The sequence below is a fragment of the Musca autumnalis genome, unplaced genomic scaffold, assembly GCF_047663935.1.
Source record: "Musca autumnalis isolate F117 unplaced genomic scaffold, ASM4766393v1 scaffold_2, whole genome shotgun sequence".
NCBI classification, from domain to species: Eukaryota; Metazoa; Arthropoda; class Insecta; order Diptera; family Muscidae; genus Musca; species Musca autumnalis.
The window spans coordinates 159032664-159049877 of NW_027411755.1; positions in this window are offsets into that span (position 1 = coordinate 159032664).

The window sequence follows — 17214 nt, forward strand, 5'->3', positions numbered from 1 at the left end:
GATTAATATGTTTTAGTTTTCATGGCTGATGGACCGATGAATCTCAGCATTCAAGGAAATTTGTAAATATTCCGTTTTCCTTGATCTGCAACCACCGTTGTCTCGGAAATTAATTTGCAAGCCGATGCACTCACAAGTTTATTAAATAAACATAAATTTATTAAATAAACATTATAAAACAATAGGTCCCCGAAATTCGTCTACAAATATATAGCATTTTGTACCTGAACATTTTCTGAAAATTGCATGAAATTAGGTTCACTAGCTTTGGAAAAATGATGTATTGAAAAGTGTGGGCGTGTTCATCAGTTTTCAAGATATAACATATTTAAACAAGTGAGCCAAGGCTACAGTCGGGTCGGGGCCGAATATGTGATACCCTACACCACTACCCCTGTTCATAAGCTTTTGACTAATAAAATTCAAAATATTAAAATTAGGATAGCTTAGCGCCTTTGCTCTGAATGTCTTCATTAACACAGACCAATTTTTTTGAAACGCATTTAAGTGCATCGACAGTACAACCCAAATAAAAAAAGGAAAAGTGGGATTTATGCCAACCATCAATAAACTTCTTTCTGTGTTAGGCCCCCATCAACCCCAAAATTTCGTGAGGATCCGATCAAAATATCGTAGAGTGAGTGCACACAAATGGAAAAAGGATGCATTACCGACTATTGCGATATCTCTGTTGTTTGACCACCTATGACAACCTACTTCACATCGTTGTAAAGGTGATATTTCCTACTTTCCTTGCCAGGTTTTGCTTTCGATATACCTCCTTCAGAAGGAAGATATTAACTTTGAAATAAAACGTTGGCCTTTTTTCCAAATATTTTTTTGTTCACATTCCGACCCCTGAATAATATCCGACCATTATCAAAAATCAAAAGGTTTTTCCTCTGTGGGACCCCCAAAATTGAGACCTGTAGCGTGATTTCCAAAAAGTGGAAAAATGGGATGTATTACCTACTATTGCGATATCTCCGTTATTTGGTCACCTACGCCGACCTAGTTTACATCATTGTAAAGATGGGATCTTCTACTTTCACAGCCAGGCTTTGTTTTGGAAAGTCCCCAACCAAAGCTATGATATTCCGTCATTATAATTAGAATTGCAAAATTGAAAATTTGGGTTTTATTTGCGACTATTGTGATATCTTCGTTGTTTGATCACCTACGAGAACCTACTTTACATCATTAGAAAGGCGATATTTTCTACTTTCATTGTCAGGTTTTGCTTTTGGTATACCCCGTATAGAAGCCTGAGATATTCGCTTTGGAAAAAAACGTTGTCGTTTTAACCACATAAGTTTTTTGTCCATTCCGACCCCTAAATATTACCCGACCATCACCAAAATCAATAGGCTTCTTCCCCTCCGGGACCCCCATCAACATCCAAATTTCGTGACGATCCGATCAAAATTGCGACCTGTAGCGTGATTACAAGGTTTAGATGGACAGACGGACGGACAGACATAGCCAGATCGACTTAGCTCGTCGAGACATTCATTTTGGTATATAAAAGTATGGGTCTACGACCATTATTTCGATGCGTTACAAACTTTTTGGCCAAAATCAACTTATAATGCCCTCCCCACATAGTGGTGTAGGGTATAAAAAGTGAGCGCGGTCCGGTTTTTTTTTGGATCCAAATATTTTCCTAGGGCACACACAACCCCACTGCCTCCTCAAATTTATGCCGATATAATCATAAGTTTGGCTTATACGAGGGAAACTAGAAAAGTTTGCGACCTAAGCAACTCGTAGTGTCTGTCAGGCGTCATTTCACATTTTTTGGAAAGTTTATAAAGGTACTTGAAGCAACGCAATAGTATTTTTTTGAAATTTCTTGCACCGATCAACACGGGATCCGACGAGAAAAACCTAATTTTTGGCGCCCATTGTCAATGCAATATCAAATGTTATTTGGTGGAATAAATGTCCACTTTTACACACGTCTTTATTTTTTCTGGCACAGTGATCGTTTTTGGACGACCCTGACGAACTACGTTTTTTTGGCGAGTGTCGGCCACGATTGAATTCATTAAACCAGTTTTTCGTAGTGCTATAGGACGGTTCCTTTAACGACATACAAAGATTTAATTTGATCGATACACTCTTGCCATGATTATCCACGTTAAAAGTTGTGAAAATTATCGGACGAAAACCTTCACAAGTAAATTCCATTTTTTTGCACAGTGATTTTTCAAATTACTGTAAATAACATGTGTAGGCCAAAAACAATCAAACTTTCCAAAAAAATGTCAAATGACGCCTGGCGACACTGCGTGTTGCCTAGGCCGCAAACTTCTAGTTCATCTCGCACATATAGCGTTTAAACAAAAACCGAAATTCATAAAATATACATAACAATGGCAAACATTGAGTAGTATTGGAGATATAACATATTTTAAAAACAGACTTGTTCGGGTTTTTAGGCCCCAAAGAAGTACCTAGATTGTAGATTAATCCGTAAATTTTTAAACCGGTACATGTGTAATTTTTGCCAACATAGCGGTTTTTACAAATACGGCATAGGGGAGGTACCCCGCGACCTCTGGTATTCAATAAAATATGTAGCCTTTTCCGGGGCCCATCGCTGTACATTCCCTGACAATTTCAGGACAAGCGGTTCAGTAGTTTTTGCAGAAAAAATTTAAATTGAAAATTTAACAAGTAAGAAAGTATCAGTCAGCTGAGCTGACAGAGATATACTATCAGTCTGTGCAAATTGAAACACTTTTTTCACAAAAAACTTATGTATTTAGGGGGTTTCAAAATTTTGGTCGTATGAACCGACAAAAATGTTGATTAGGATTACAGTTCAAAAATTTTGCGGAAAAGGTACTTAAAGGAATGGACCTGGAAAAGGTACTTAAAGCAATGGACCATGGGGGTGCCATAGGGGAGTTTTTACACCCTACGGGCTGTATTCTCAAGAAGTATGGACTTGCCCCTGAAACAACTTTTACCATCGTAATTGAAAGTAAACTTATCCAAAATCTTGTGTGGGAGGTACGGGATGGAGTGGACAAATATAGTCCATATTCGAACCTGATCTATATCTGGTAGACATTATGAGAATGTGTAAAGTATGGACCAAGTCGGTCACTCCCATCAAGAGTTATCGTGCGCTCAATTTTTCCGAATATTTTTGAACTTTTGTGGGGTAGGTACCTGAAGGAGTGGACCGATATGGCTTATCTACGAACTTAAACTAAGTTTGGAAACAATATTACGAAGGCCAAATTTTGGCCGTAATCGGCATTCCCGTTCGAGAATTATCTTGGCTTCCACCCATAAACATGGTGTCATAGGGTTTGTTTTTCAACTTTCAGGCTATTTTTTCAGGAAGTATGGACTTGCCCCTGAGGAAACTTGTACCTTCGTATAGGGGACAGTGAATACAAGATGCTACAACAAAAACCATGGCGATTCGAGAGCAGGTCCTAAACTGAACTTTTCCGAAATTTTGTGTGGGAGGTACTCGAAGGAGTTTACCGATTGAGTCCATATTGGAACCTCATCTAAGTCTGGTAGAAATTTCATAATGTGCAAAGTATGGACCAAATCGGTTACTCCTTCAAGAGTTATCGTACGCACAAATTTTCCGAACATTTTCTTTTGTGGGGGAGGTACCGGAAGGAGTAGACCGATATAATCCATCTTTGAACTTGAACTAAGTTTGGACAAAATATTACGAAAGCCAAATTTTGGACCGAATCGGCATATCCGTTCGAGAGTTATCTTGCGCTCCAACCACTACACACGGTGTCATAGGGTTTCTTGTAACTTTCAGCCTATTTTCTCAGGAAGTATGGACTTGGCCCTAATGAAACTTACAGCGTCGTATAGAGGACAGCGAATATAACTTGCGTAAAGAAAAATCAAAGCGATTCGAGACCAGGTCCTAAACTGAACTTTTCCGAAATTTTGTGTGGGAGGTACCCGAAGGAGTGGACCGATTGTCAGCCAGACAGACAGACCGACAGACAGAACGACATTTGATTTTTATTTATAAACAAGATATAGCATTGTTGAAGAAATAGGGTATAGGGGAAGTACCCCGCCCCCTACGAAATTCAACAAAATTTGTAGCCCATTTTGACCGGGGGTCATATCCGTACATACCCTGACAATTTCAGAAAAATCGGTTCAGTAGTTTTTGTAGAAAAGATAAAAATTAAAAAAATTTAAAAAAATTAAAAAAAAAATTAAAAAAAAGTCAGGTTATGGCGAACATTTCACAAAAAGAATTATCCAAATTGGTCCAGCCGTTCCCAACTGATACCATTACCAACGAACGACATTTGTTAAAGATAATTACTTGATTCGCATTTAGAAATTAAATATAAAAATATATTAATACATACAGACAACATTGACGAAGCATCAACTGTTGTTGGCCAACTTAAGAGCCGCAACAACACCAATGAACACTTACTCACGTACATACATATGTATGTAAATGTGAGGATACAAATGTTAGCAATAGTTGTGAATGACAAAACTTCCCACAATCATAAATATTAAACAAAATTATATATTTAAATATTATTCAAATACCTATGTATATAAATCATAAATATTTCATAATATTTATTAAACATATTCTAACTGACATAGTACTATAAATAAAGTTATTATTTTACAGAATTATTTTTATCATTGTCCTGTATAAGGATCCCATCACTGTTACACTGTTACATTTTGATTACTTTGTATTTGTTTCTTTTTAACATTATATTTTCCATTCCCATTTCATACTGCCTGAAACTTTGTTAGATGCTGCCTGTAATGTTACTTTGTTACATCCTCTGCCCATTTCGTTATGCTACCCTGTAACAGTGCACATTCTTGTTACTTGCAAAATGGTTGCCTAAGAGATTACTTTAGGGATGATGTTATCATCCCCAATGTCTCTAATAAATTTCAAATATCACGTGGTGTGTATGTCGCATTCTCTTTTGGAATTTTTTCAGGAAAATATTATAGCGCATGCATGCGGTATGTTTATATTGGCGGTCGTATGTAATAAAATAGCATTCCTGAAGGAAATTTCGTAACGTAAAACATACATGTTGAAAGAAACCATCATTGTGGTGGTTATGACAACCTGTTAACAGAATCTGTTTGTACCAACATTAGGTGATAGAAAATGTATGTATATATGTTTTTTAGTTCGTTCGTAGGGAATCCTTTATCAATCTTAGAATATTTTTCATATTACATAAAATTAAAAATAAATTCCTAACAAATTTTCTATGCCAAAGATGATATGACATGATAGAGAAGGTGCAGATTACGCACTGGCAGATGTACAGTCGAACTTCCCTGTAACGGATATTTTTCTATAACATAGTTGTTTTTAAGACCCATATGGAAATTCTCACACATAATAACCTCTCTATAACGAATTTTCTCTATAACGTAGTAATTCGTTGGTTCCCAAGTACTGCGTTATAGAAAAGTTCGACTGTACTTGCAAAGTTCAAGGCCGATATTACTGTCAAACTGAAAATACGATGAGCTGAGGGGAGGCATCACCACAACCAGGACAAAATGTAACGCCCTGTATTATAGACCCCATGATATAAAGTACGAGTGAATTTGTAGTTAGTCAATGGTTAAAACATCTGGTCTGATGAAAGACTCGCTACAATTCAAAGCACATCAAAGATAGATATGTATATTTTACAGGTGTTTAGAAAAAAAAAACAAGTAAGAACGGCATTAAGTTCGGCCGGGCCGTCTAAATACCAGATTTCAACAATTTCCGTAAAACAATGTGGTTAAAACCTTCAAAATTCCGAAAATCAGGAGGAACGCTTCTATGAGGGATGTAGAAAAATGTGGACCTATACTGATAATTCTCTTCTGGAATATTTTATAACGCCATGGAAGACTAAATAACAAATTTCAGTAATTTCTGTGGTATACTAACGTCACAACCTTCAAAATTACAAAAATCGGGAGGCAATGTTCTATGGGGGCTATATCGAAACGTCGACCTATACCGACGAATTTCAGTCGGAAAGATTTTTACCTCCAACGTAGACTAACTACCAAAATGCTGTCATTTCGATAAGTTGCTGTGACCACAACCTTCAAAATACCGAAAATCGGGAGGTACCGTTCTATGGGGGCTATATGAAGGTGTGGACCTTTACCGACAAATTTCTGGGGGAAAGTTTTATACCACCAACGAAGACTCAATACCAAATTTCAGCCATTTCGGTGGGCCACATTCTTGAAAATACCGAAAATCGGGAGGTACCGTTCTATGGGGGCTATATGAAATCGTATTTTGAAGGTTATGGTCACAACTTTCCCCTCTTAATTCATATAGCTCCCATAGAACGGTACATCCCAATTTTGGGTATTTTGAAGGTTGTGGCATCAATATTCCATCAAAAGGGCTGAAAGCTGGTATTTGATCTTCATTGGGGGTATAAAACTTTCCATATGAAATTTGTCGGTATAGGTCCACGCCTTCATATAGCCCCCATAGAAAGTTACCTCCCGATTTTCGGTATTTTGAAAGTTGCGGCGTCAATATTCCTTTGAAATGGCTGAAATTTATACTTCGTTGGGGGTATAAAACTTTCCCTCTGAAATTTTTCGGTACATACATAAGTATTTTCCCTATTGTCTATAAGCGAATGTCCTGTTTATTGCGTGAACGACAAACATTTAAGACGTTGCCTAAAATTCTGTAAAAGACAAAAAATATCCATCCATCCATGACCTTCGACAGGCTTTCAAAGTATTCCAAGCGATTACTGAATTTATATTCTCGTTAAGCTCATTTGGTTGTATAAGATGACGTTAACTGATACCCGGTCCTCAGTTAAAATAGGAAGCAATCTCTCCGAACAGTTTAGTGCCAAAATATATTTTAGACAAGGATACGGTATTTCGAGTGATATTTTTATTACCCTGCTGTAGGCGCAAACTCTGAATGTAATATAGAGAAATAGTAAAACGTTACTTGATTATACTAAAGACATTGACATGATGGGCCGATTCGTAAGTGAACTTTAAACAAGTACAAAAGTGTCAGTCGGCTTTGCCGACAGATATATACGCTCAGCCAATGTGAAGTGAAACTTTCACCTACGGACAGATCGAACGTATTTCTCTTCAGAATTTTGTGGCCCTTTTTGGACATTTGAACTTACCGACAAAAATGTGGATTAGGAATTCACTGCACTAAGACACAAATGTTAAACCTTTGTGGGCGATGTACGCTTATGGAGGACCGATATGGGCCATTTTAGAAGCTAAACAAAATTTTGACAAAATATTAGGAGATCCAAAGTTTGGACCAAATTGGTTGCCCCTAGCATTTTAGTGACATTTTTAAATATTGGGGAGAAGTACCGGAAGTTGTGGACCAGTATTGCCCCATGAAACTAAGTTTGGATATAATATGACGAATACCAAATGTTGGACCAAATCGGTTGAACAGTTCGAGAGTTATCGTACACTCCGACCGCCACATATGGTGACATAGGGGTTTTTTTACACCTTTCGGGTTGTTTTCCCAAGAAATATGGACTTGCCCCTGAAAAAACTTTTACCGTCGTAATGGAGGTAGCGAATGCAAATCGCTTCAACAAAAATCAAGGTGATTCGAGAGCAGGTCTTAAAGTGAACTTATCCGAAATTTTGTGTGGGAGGTACCAGAAGGAGTAGACAAATATAGTCCATATTCGATAATGATCTATATCTGGTAGATGTATTAGGATGTGCAAAATATGGATTACATCGGTCACTCCCTTCAAAAGTTATCGTGCGCACAATTTTTCCGAACATTTTTGAACTTTTGTGGGGGGGGGGGGTACCTGAAGGTGTGGACCGATATGGCTCATCTTCGAATTTAAACTATGTTTGGACAAAATATTATGAAGGCCAAATTTTGGACCGAATCGGCAGATTCGTTCGAGAGTTATCTTGAGCTCCACCCACTACACACGGTGATATAGGGGCCTTTTGCATCTTTCAGGCTATTTTCTTAGGAAGTATGGATTTGCCCCTGATTAAACTTGTACCGTCGCACAGTGGGGTGAAATCCCGAAAGAGGCAGATTAATTCAGGGGAGCATTTGGGTGGTCTAGTGTTAATATTTTTCGAATGTCTACGCCTCAATTAATATGACGGAACACAGTTTTAGTGCATATCAGGGGTTAGAAGAGGGTTGTCGAAGCCCTCATAAATTTGGGACCATAAAATTATAAAGTATTTTCACTGTTTTATTTACATTCCTTATTTAAATAATCTCAGATGTTTCAAAATGTTCAATTATTGATTGACATTTTTTTCTAGACCAAATTCAGTCCCATATTTCAAATTTCATCGATATAAAACATATAAAGCGTGTGTGGTACAGAAAATACGTGAAATCGGCCGAAAATATATATGGAAGCTATATCCAAATCTGAACCGATTTCGATATAATTTAACACACTTATTATGTAGAACGAATTTAGTCACACATTCCAAATTTCATCGAAATCGGACGCATATAGCGTGTTTGGTGCAAATAGCAAAAACGTGAAATCGGGCGAAAATATATATGGGAGCTATATCCAAATCTGAACCGATTTTCACCAAAAGCAATAGCGTTCTTCCTATGGCTAAAAAAATTGTAGTCCCCAATTTTCAGCTGAATCGGACAAAAAATGCGACCTGTACGTTGCGAACAAAAATATATGGACAGACGGACGGACATGCATAAATCGACTCAGAAAGTGAGTATGTGTATATCCTCAAAAGGAACTATGGGTCTATTTCGTTTCATTTTGTATGTTACATACAAATGCACAAAGACATAATACCCCTTACCACAGTGTGGTGTAGGGTATAATAACAACCATAAGTATAATAGCGAGGAAAAAATCCATAATTACCAGCTTTTTAATAAATGACTATTTGCACCATTTCTTCAATAAAAAAATAAGGGCAAAAAACGGCACGAGTTATGAATGGATTTTGAAAGAAAACACTCTACACTAAAATACAAAATTAAAATTTGCACACCTCTCAGATACTATCTTTTTTATAACTCCATGTACTTTCAGAAAATATGGACACATTTTTACTTAATTTTAATTATAGTTGTACACCACATTTTCTATAACGCGTTTTTTCTAAAATGTTAATAAGTACCTGTATTTGACTATTCCATTCAAAAATTATCACTTTTGATACGCAAAATCAAAAATATTACACATTAAAAACAGGTAATTTTATTTTTTTGCAGGTACTTTTGAAAATGTGAATAAAAGTTCAACTTTAGCACAGTGTAACTGTAAAAATAAACAACATATGACCTTGATATTTTCGGTACAGACGTAGAATTCTTTACCCTATAACCGTATAATAATAGTTGTTCAAAAAACCGAATTTCATTTTTTTAATTAATCTGCGTGTTTTGAGATTTCAACCCTCTGTGCGTCGTATGGGGGACAGTGAATACAAGTTGTTGCAACAAAACCTAACGCGATTCGAGAGCAGGTCCTAATCTTAACTTATCCGAAATGAAGTATATATACCCTCGTTAGCATAAAAAAAAGTCGAGAGATAATCTCTTGAAATGGAACGATAAGGCCAAGTTGATGGTTACGTCGGCGCAATGCGTCTGAAGTTTACTGTTCATTGCACTGTGAAGGGTCTAAAGTGGAATTAGTTACTTTTAAGCTGAAAATGGACGAGTTTCCAATACCGAACAAGTTCATCTTGCTAGCGGGCCTCAATCTGTTCATCAATCTGGCGACAGTTACACCAATGTTATTCTCATGTGAAATTTTTGCATTTAAATATCCTAGAACGAGTTTATTGTCGTATACAGGGCATTGAGCTTACTTGGTATGTTTGTCTTCGATTTGGGCATAGGCGCTAGAGCTGGATAAGGAAAGTGATAATTCTACGTTTTGCACATTCAATGAAGACGCCGCTACCAGAATTAGAGGAGGGTGCCACAGTTCGCCAGGCCTAATTATCGTGTCACCTGGTTTGAGAAATGAGGTCACCTGTCTTAGATCATCTTCCTAGAATCGTCTTCCGATTTCGTCACCTTTGAATGTCATACTTTTACAAATTATGGTAATAATTTAGAGAACTGTCTGATGGTCGACTATCAGAAAAGACTTTTCGGGACATCATCACTCTTGCAGCCGCTAGAGTTGGTTAATCTAGTTCCTAGTTCACAGTATTAGTTCCAAAACGTATGTGTAATGTGATGAAATCTAACGTGTAATATAACGTATATGGTAAATCTCAAATTTCTTTTGCAATTCCATTGGAAGAAATCTTAAAAAAATTTTCGCAAGCACATCCGCAATTTTTGGAACATAGATTAAGAAAAAAGTCGTGGTTTCAAATCTGTTCACGTTCACAAAATTGGATGCTGCGCTTCAAAGTTATGGGGGGTTTTATTTCCTTATAAAGAACAAATATTTAAAAATTCAATTTTTGCTGTAATAAGAAAATGTATATATAACGCGTTAACAGCATTTAATATCTATCCGTGGATGCCTAAATATTTACTAAATGTATTTCTATTTTCGCGGAAAATCAAGAAATACTGAAAAAATCTTGGAGTAAATTTAATTTATTCTAATTTAGAGTCCAAATAAAACTCGAAAAATAATAAATTAAAAATACGTACAGATTCTAGACAACGCGTAGAAAAATATAAGACCAACAATTCAACGATATGATTTATAACTGCCATATTACAGCAACAACAATAGACGAAAACTAATTGTTGGAATATTATTTCAAAAATATATTTTTTGTTTAATACGAAAAATAGAAAAAACATTTTTGGGAGTTATTCTACTATTTCGCTAAATTTCGATGCAAAGACTGACGGACTTCGCTGAAACTTCTTCAGGGAAAATGCGATGACAACCCCGAAAGTGTATTTACTTACTTTGATAAACAATAGGATTATGAAATAGAAAGTAATATTGAAATTACAACCAAAGAAAAAACATAAAAGTTAAAAAACGTATAATTCGCGACTTCGTTAAAATCAGTAAAGGCGCATGCGATTTTCAGATACAGCGAGTGCATCTCTATCAATATGTAGCGATTTTTCCACTTTTCATTCAGCGGCCAAAGTGTGCCGTCAGCTGCATCTTACTGTTCAAAAAACCTTTATGTGGGTAAAAATTTCGCGATGTACATAAGATTATAAGGCGCATCCGATTTCAGTGACCACCTATAAAAAATACGTCACTATAACAAATTTTAAACAAATTCGTCAAGAACCGCGGATGTGCTACCAAATTCTATTTTATACGAAATACGAATATTACTCCAGAATCTCGGTAATTTATGCCACACGGTTTTGGAAAATAATATAATCGCGTATAATGGATTCCATTTATGTAAAAATAACGAAAGAAAATCGCGGTCCAATGCGCGGAATCATCAAAATATAATTTTGCAGAATTTCCTACTTTCAAGGTATCTATAACCGCCGTTTTAGTGGATGGATTTGAAAGCGGAATGGTTCATTAGATCCGGCGCGTAAAAAATCTAAAATCACGCGGGGTTCAAGGGTACCTGAGTCACAGCTGTAAATTTTGAAGCCAAAAAATAGGTTTTTAAAGAAAATTTACGCACCAAAATTTCGACTTTGGACTCCTATTACTAGGGAGCTGTATGAAGCACACTCATGAGATATACATCAAACGACGTGGAATCACGAGTTCTACAATCAAATAAATAGGTTAGGTCATTATCTGGTTGCGCCCTCCAATTATAAAAAAAATTCAAAAAACCCAGATTTCAAAACTTCAAAATGTCAGCATCGATTTTAGGGGGATGCAGTGTATATATCGAAAAGTTATACATTAGAACCATGTTGCCCAAGGGGTATTCTTCAATTCTTTCTTTGAGCTCAGGTCTGAATTTTCCATCGTTTGACCAGAAATCAAGAAAGAACACAAAAAAACTTGTAAACTTCAACACATTTTTACCCATTTTTTAATATTACCACCAACACAGCTTCCACATAAATTATTTGTTATGGTTCACATTATGCGACCCCGGCTAAAACACTTCAATTAATATAAATATATTCATATTGTATAAAATATATTGACAGTTCGCGACTTATTAAATGGTGGACCTCAACTTCAACGATTGTAAAACATTTTTGAATATTACCATATGTAGTTTGTTCAAATAAATGACGTGGACGATTGGAACTGCGTTGTAAACTAGATACATCCATATAGTTCATTTGGCAAAACTAATTTGGCAGCCAATCTCTCTATACCAATGATGTTCTTTGGTATTGTTGAAGTTACGAAGTTTTTCGGCAATTCACACACACGACCCGAATACAACGAAAAAGCACACAAAAGAGTGTTAATGTTTTGATATTTTTTTTGCAGCTTCCGGGTGCACGCTGTACAGCCATACTAACACATTGTTAAAAGTTGTCAATATTCAGAATTTTGTGTGCTCTCTTATTGGTCGGCAGTGCTCTATACCTACTTGTCGAACACCCGAAGTGATAACAAAGTTCTAAGCACTAACAGATGATCGTGATGACTTTCGTCGATACAACCTCAAAGACCCAAGAGTCAGGAGCTGACACTGGAAGTTAAAAGTTTTGTAGGTGAGCAATTGTCGTACGGAATGCTAAACTACCCAAAGCACTCCACACTCTTTGGTCAGGCCACTTTTAAAACGTTTAAATCAATCACCAGGGGACCGGGAAATGAATCCAGGGACCGGGAAAACTTTTTAACTAATCTTATCATTTTTTTCGCGCGAGCAATATTTTCAGCCACTTCAATGTGATAATGAGGCTAAAACCTTCTAAATGTCGAAAATCGGGAGGTAGTGTTATGTGGAGACTATATCAAAACGTGGACCCATATAGCCCAATTTCAATACTAAACATCCTAGAGTTATATAAACTTATGTACCAAATTATAAAGCTATATCTTAAGTATTGATAGCTGTATCATGATTTCAACAAATTGACAGACGGACATGGTTATATCAACTTAGAAGTTTATGCTAATCAATAATATACATATTTTATAGGGTCTACGACGTACGAGTATATACCGATGTGTTACAAACGGAATGACAAAGTTTATTGTACGCTTCGTATTATGGTGGAGGGTATAATAATAAATATCGTTGTTGCAATAAAATAGTTTGTGTTACTATGGTGCCCTTACGATTTTTTATACGATTTTGTAGCAGATTTACAATAAAGAGGAAGCTTGCAATTTAATATGATGATCAGATAGGATTTACTGTGCTAAATGGACCAAAACTTTTGAGTGGAAATTGGTAACCACGGTTGCCACAGTTGGTAGAATATTACCATATTTGGTAACTTTTTATAGGGTTGGTAACTTGGTAACTTCGTTTTTGGTTTGGTAACTTTTTTAAGGTTTGATAATTTAAGTTGGATAATGTGGCTAAAACCATCAATATTCGTAAAAAATTGGGAGGTGTCGTTCTATGGTGGCTCAGTATAAATAATTTAAGACAACAGCGAAAACTAATTACCAAATTACCAATGAAAAGGTCATGAGTTCCTTTTCTAAATATAACTTTGGAGGGAACATATCTTCCAGTAATAAAGATATAGTTATTATACTAAAAATTTTACCAATTTTCCCGCAAAACTGTTATTTCGTTTCACCTGCTAAATATTATCTGGTCATCATGTTAAGGCAGGCTTCTTCTACGTCGTAATCCCGAACTATATTTAAAATTTCGCGACGATCAGACCATCATTGCGACTTACATAGCCGCTACAAAATCGGATTAAAAGCTTGTTTTTGGTCCCTAAATATTTTATGATCACCCCCAAAAACTAATTGTTTTATTCTGGTGTGAGCCCGACGTCCATACAATTCGTGAGGATTGGTCCACTATTGCGGCCTGCAGTTTGATTAAAATTTATAGTGGACGGGCACACATCTCAAAATTGCTTTATTTCGCGGAGTTACATGCATTTTCTGAAATTCTGGATCTAAAAATGTTTTGTTTGTATACCCAACAGAGGCCAAATACTAAATTTTAGCCATTTCGTATAAATACTGTGCCTATAACTTTAAAATGTCGAAACACGGGATGTACGTTCTATGGGGGTTACAGTCAAAAATTATTGCAAAAATTGTTTTGTAGCCGTGGCATTTAAAAAAAATGTATGTAATGGATTCATGCAACTCTACGAGTATAAGCGAGAATAATAAATATCTATTTTGATTTCAATATTTCATGCTAATCTCGAACAAGGCACATTTATATAAGGTAGAAGTGACAATCATCTGTATTTTTACTCTTTTTTTTGTAAATTTGTGCTCTGTTCCAGACCCTGCAAGAAGTTACTATTTTTTACTACGATAACATTTTTTCCTTTATGTTTTCGACAAAAAATAGTAAAAATTAGTAGATTCTTGCTTGCACTACTGGAACATACCATTGGTTTTCAAAATGTAATAGGGTCTACTGATGAAATTTGAAACATGGAAATTTGCTACCATAAAATATTTATTTTCATCGTAAACGTGTAATAACAATAATCTGCGACAGTTCTGTACACTTTGTTCTATTTTAGAGGATTTTCAAAATGTATTCATGTTTTTCCTGAGAAAATTTTTAAAACGGCCCCATTATTCAATATATTCTTTGACATTAAATTTATAATAACAACAATCTTGTTGTAATTCATGCATTTACCTAATATAAATATGCCTTGATCTAGAAAATATACTTTTTACAGTGTTTTCGATGCATAGTTGGATGTGTAACAAACGAAATGGCAAATTTAATTTGTTGGTAACTTTTTGGTAACATTTTCGGAAAATTTTGGTAGACAAATTTTTTGCCCGGTGGCAACCGTGTTGGTAACATTTTTAATATAATGTAATATTAATATTATATAATGTATAATTAATATATCCTTATTCCTGGAAGACACGTTCTATAATGTAAATTATATTTAGAAGAGGCACTTTCGACCTATCCATTGACGTACATTATGTTTTTGTACATGGTCATATAACAATGTTACAGCCCACAGTTTTTAATGTATGTAGTGCTACCAAAATCACGCTAGATGTCGTAGGTATAGTTTAATTCTGAAAAATTTTTGTACGAAGTAAGAGTGTTGGCCAAGGAAAATGCCAATAATTTTGTATAATGATCGAATAGTATTTAGCGGGTGAAATTTACTATAATATTTGTGGGAAAATTAACAAATTTAACTGTTGGTCCATATTTTAAATTCTGGGGGCAATCATATGAAATAAATTCCGCCGAAAACTATTGCTCAAGGGAAGTGGTGTAGGGTATCACATGAACGGCCTCATCCGAATATAGACCTCTCTTACTTGTTTTCAAACATTTCCGTTTCCCCAATATCAGCTGTTTCTTTTTTGACTTTGAAAAATATATGCTAGTAAGTACATACATACATATCTACATTAGGCAATTTTCCTGTATGAAATATAATGTTAATATTAAACAAGTAAGAACGGCGTTAAGTTCGACCTGGCTGAACTTGTTATACCCTCCACCACGAGTTTTATTGAAGTAAAATTAAACAATTAGTTTCCTTTCGTTTATGAAGAAGATTAATTACCAAATTTCGTCGATCTATACCGACATAATTCCGGGGGAAAGTTTTATACCCCCAGCGAAGACTAAATACCAAATTTTAGCCATTTCGATGTAATATTTAGGCCACAACTTCCAAAATACCGAAAATCGGGAGGTACCGTTCTATGGGGGCTATATGAAGGCGTGGGCCTTTACCGACAAAATTCCGGGGGAAAGTCTTATACCCCCAGCGAAGACTAAATACCAAATGTTAGCCATTACGGAGGAATATTGAGGCCACAACCTTCAAAATACCGAAAATCGGGAGGTACCGTTCTATGTGGGCTATATAAAGGCGTGGGTCTATACCGATAAAACGCTGGTGGAAAGTTTTATACCCCCAGCGAAGACTAAATACCAAATGTTAGCCATTGCGGAGGAATATTGAGGCCACAACCTTCAAAATACCGAAAATCGGGAGGTACCGTTCTATGGGGGCTATATGAAGGCTTGGGCCTTTACCAACAAAATTCCGGGGGAACGTTTTATACCCCAGCAAAGACTAAATACCAAATTTTAGCCATTTCGGAGGAATATTGAGGCCACAACCTGCAAAATACCGAAAATCGGGAGGTACCGTTCTATGGGGGCTATATGAAGGCGTGGGCCTATACCGATAAAACGCTGGTGGAAAGTTTTATACCCCCAGCGAAGACTAAATACCAAATGTTAGCCATTACGGAGGAATATTGAGGCCACAACCTTCAAAATACCGAAAATCGGGAGGTACCGTTCTATGTGGGCTATATAAAGGCGTGGACCTATAACGACAAAAATGTTGGGAGAAAGTTGTATACCCATAACGAAGACTAAGTACCAAATTTCAGTGATTTCGGTGTGATAATGAAGCTAAAACCTTAAAATTACCGAAAATCGGGTGGTATCGTTATATGGGGGCTATATCAAAACGTGGACCTATATAGCCCGTTTGCAATACCAAACATCCTAGGAGTAATAGAAACTTCTGTACCAAATTACAAAGCTCTATCTTGACGGACGGACGGACAGACGGACATGGTTGTATCGACTTAGAATTTTACCCTGATCAAGAATATATACTTTATATGGTCTCCGATGAATATTTCGAAGTGCTACAAACGGAATGACAAATTTAAGGATACCCTCCATATTATGGTGGAGGGTATAACAAGTAAAAATCTAATCTAATCTAAAAATGTGTTCAGCCAGGTGAAAGGTACCACCTACGGGGCTATATCAAAGTCTGGACATATCTTTACAATTGTTGGTGGAAAAGTTTTATAACAGCAGGGGACCTTAAAAGTCATATTACAGCTAGTTCTGTTTTAAATTTGAGCTAAAACTCTCCAAATACCGAAAGTCGGGTACCGTTATTTGGGAGCCATACCAAAACATGGACCTACGTTGACGATTTTTAGTGAGTACGTTTCGTGGCCATAGAGAACTTCAAATGTCAAATTACAGCTAGTTCTGTTACAAATTGTAGCTGAAATCCTCAAAATACCGAAACTCGGGAGTTACCGTTATATGGGGACTATCCCAAAACAAGGCCTCAAATATCAAATTACAGCAAGTTTGGAT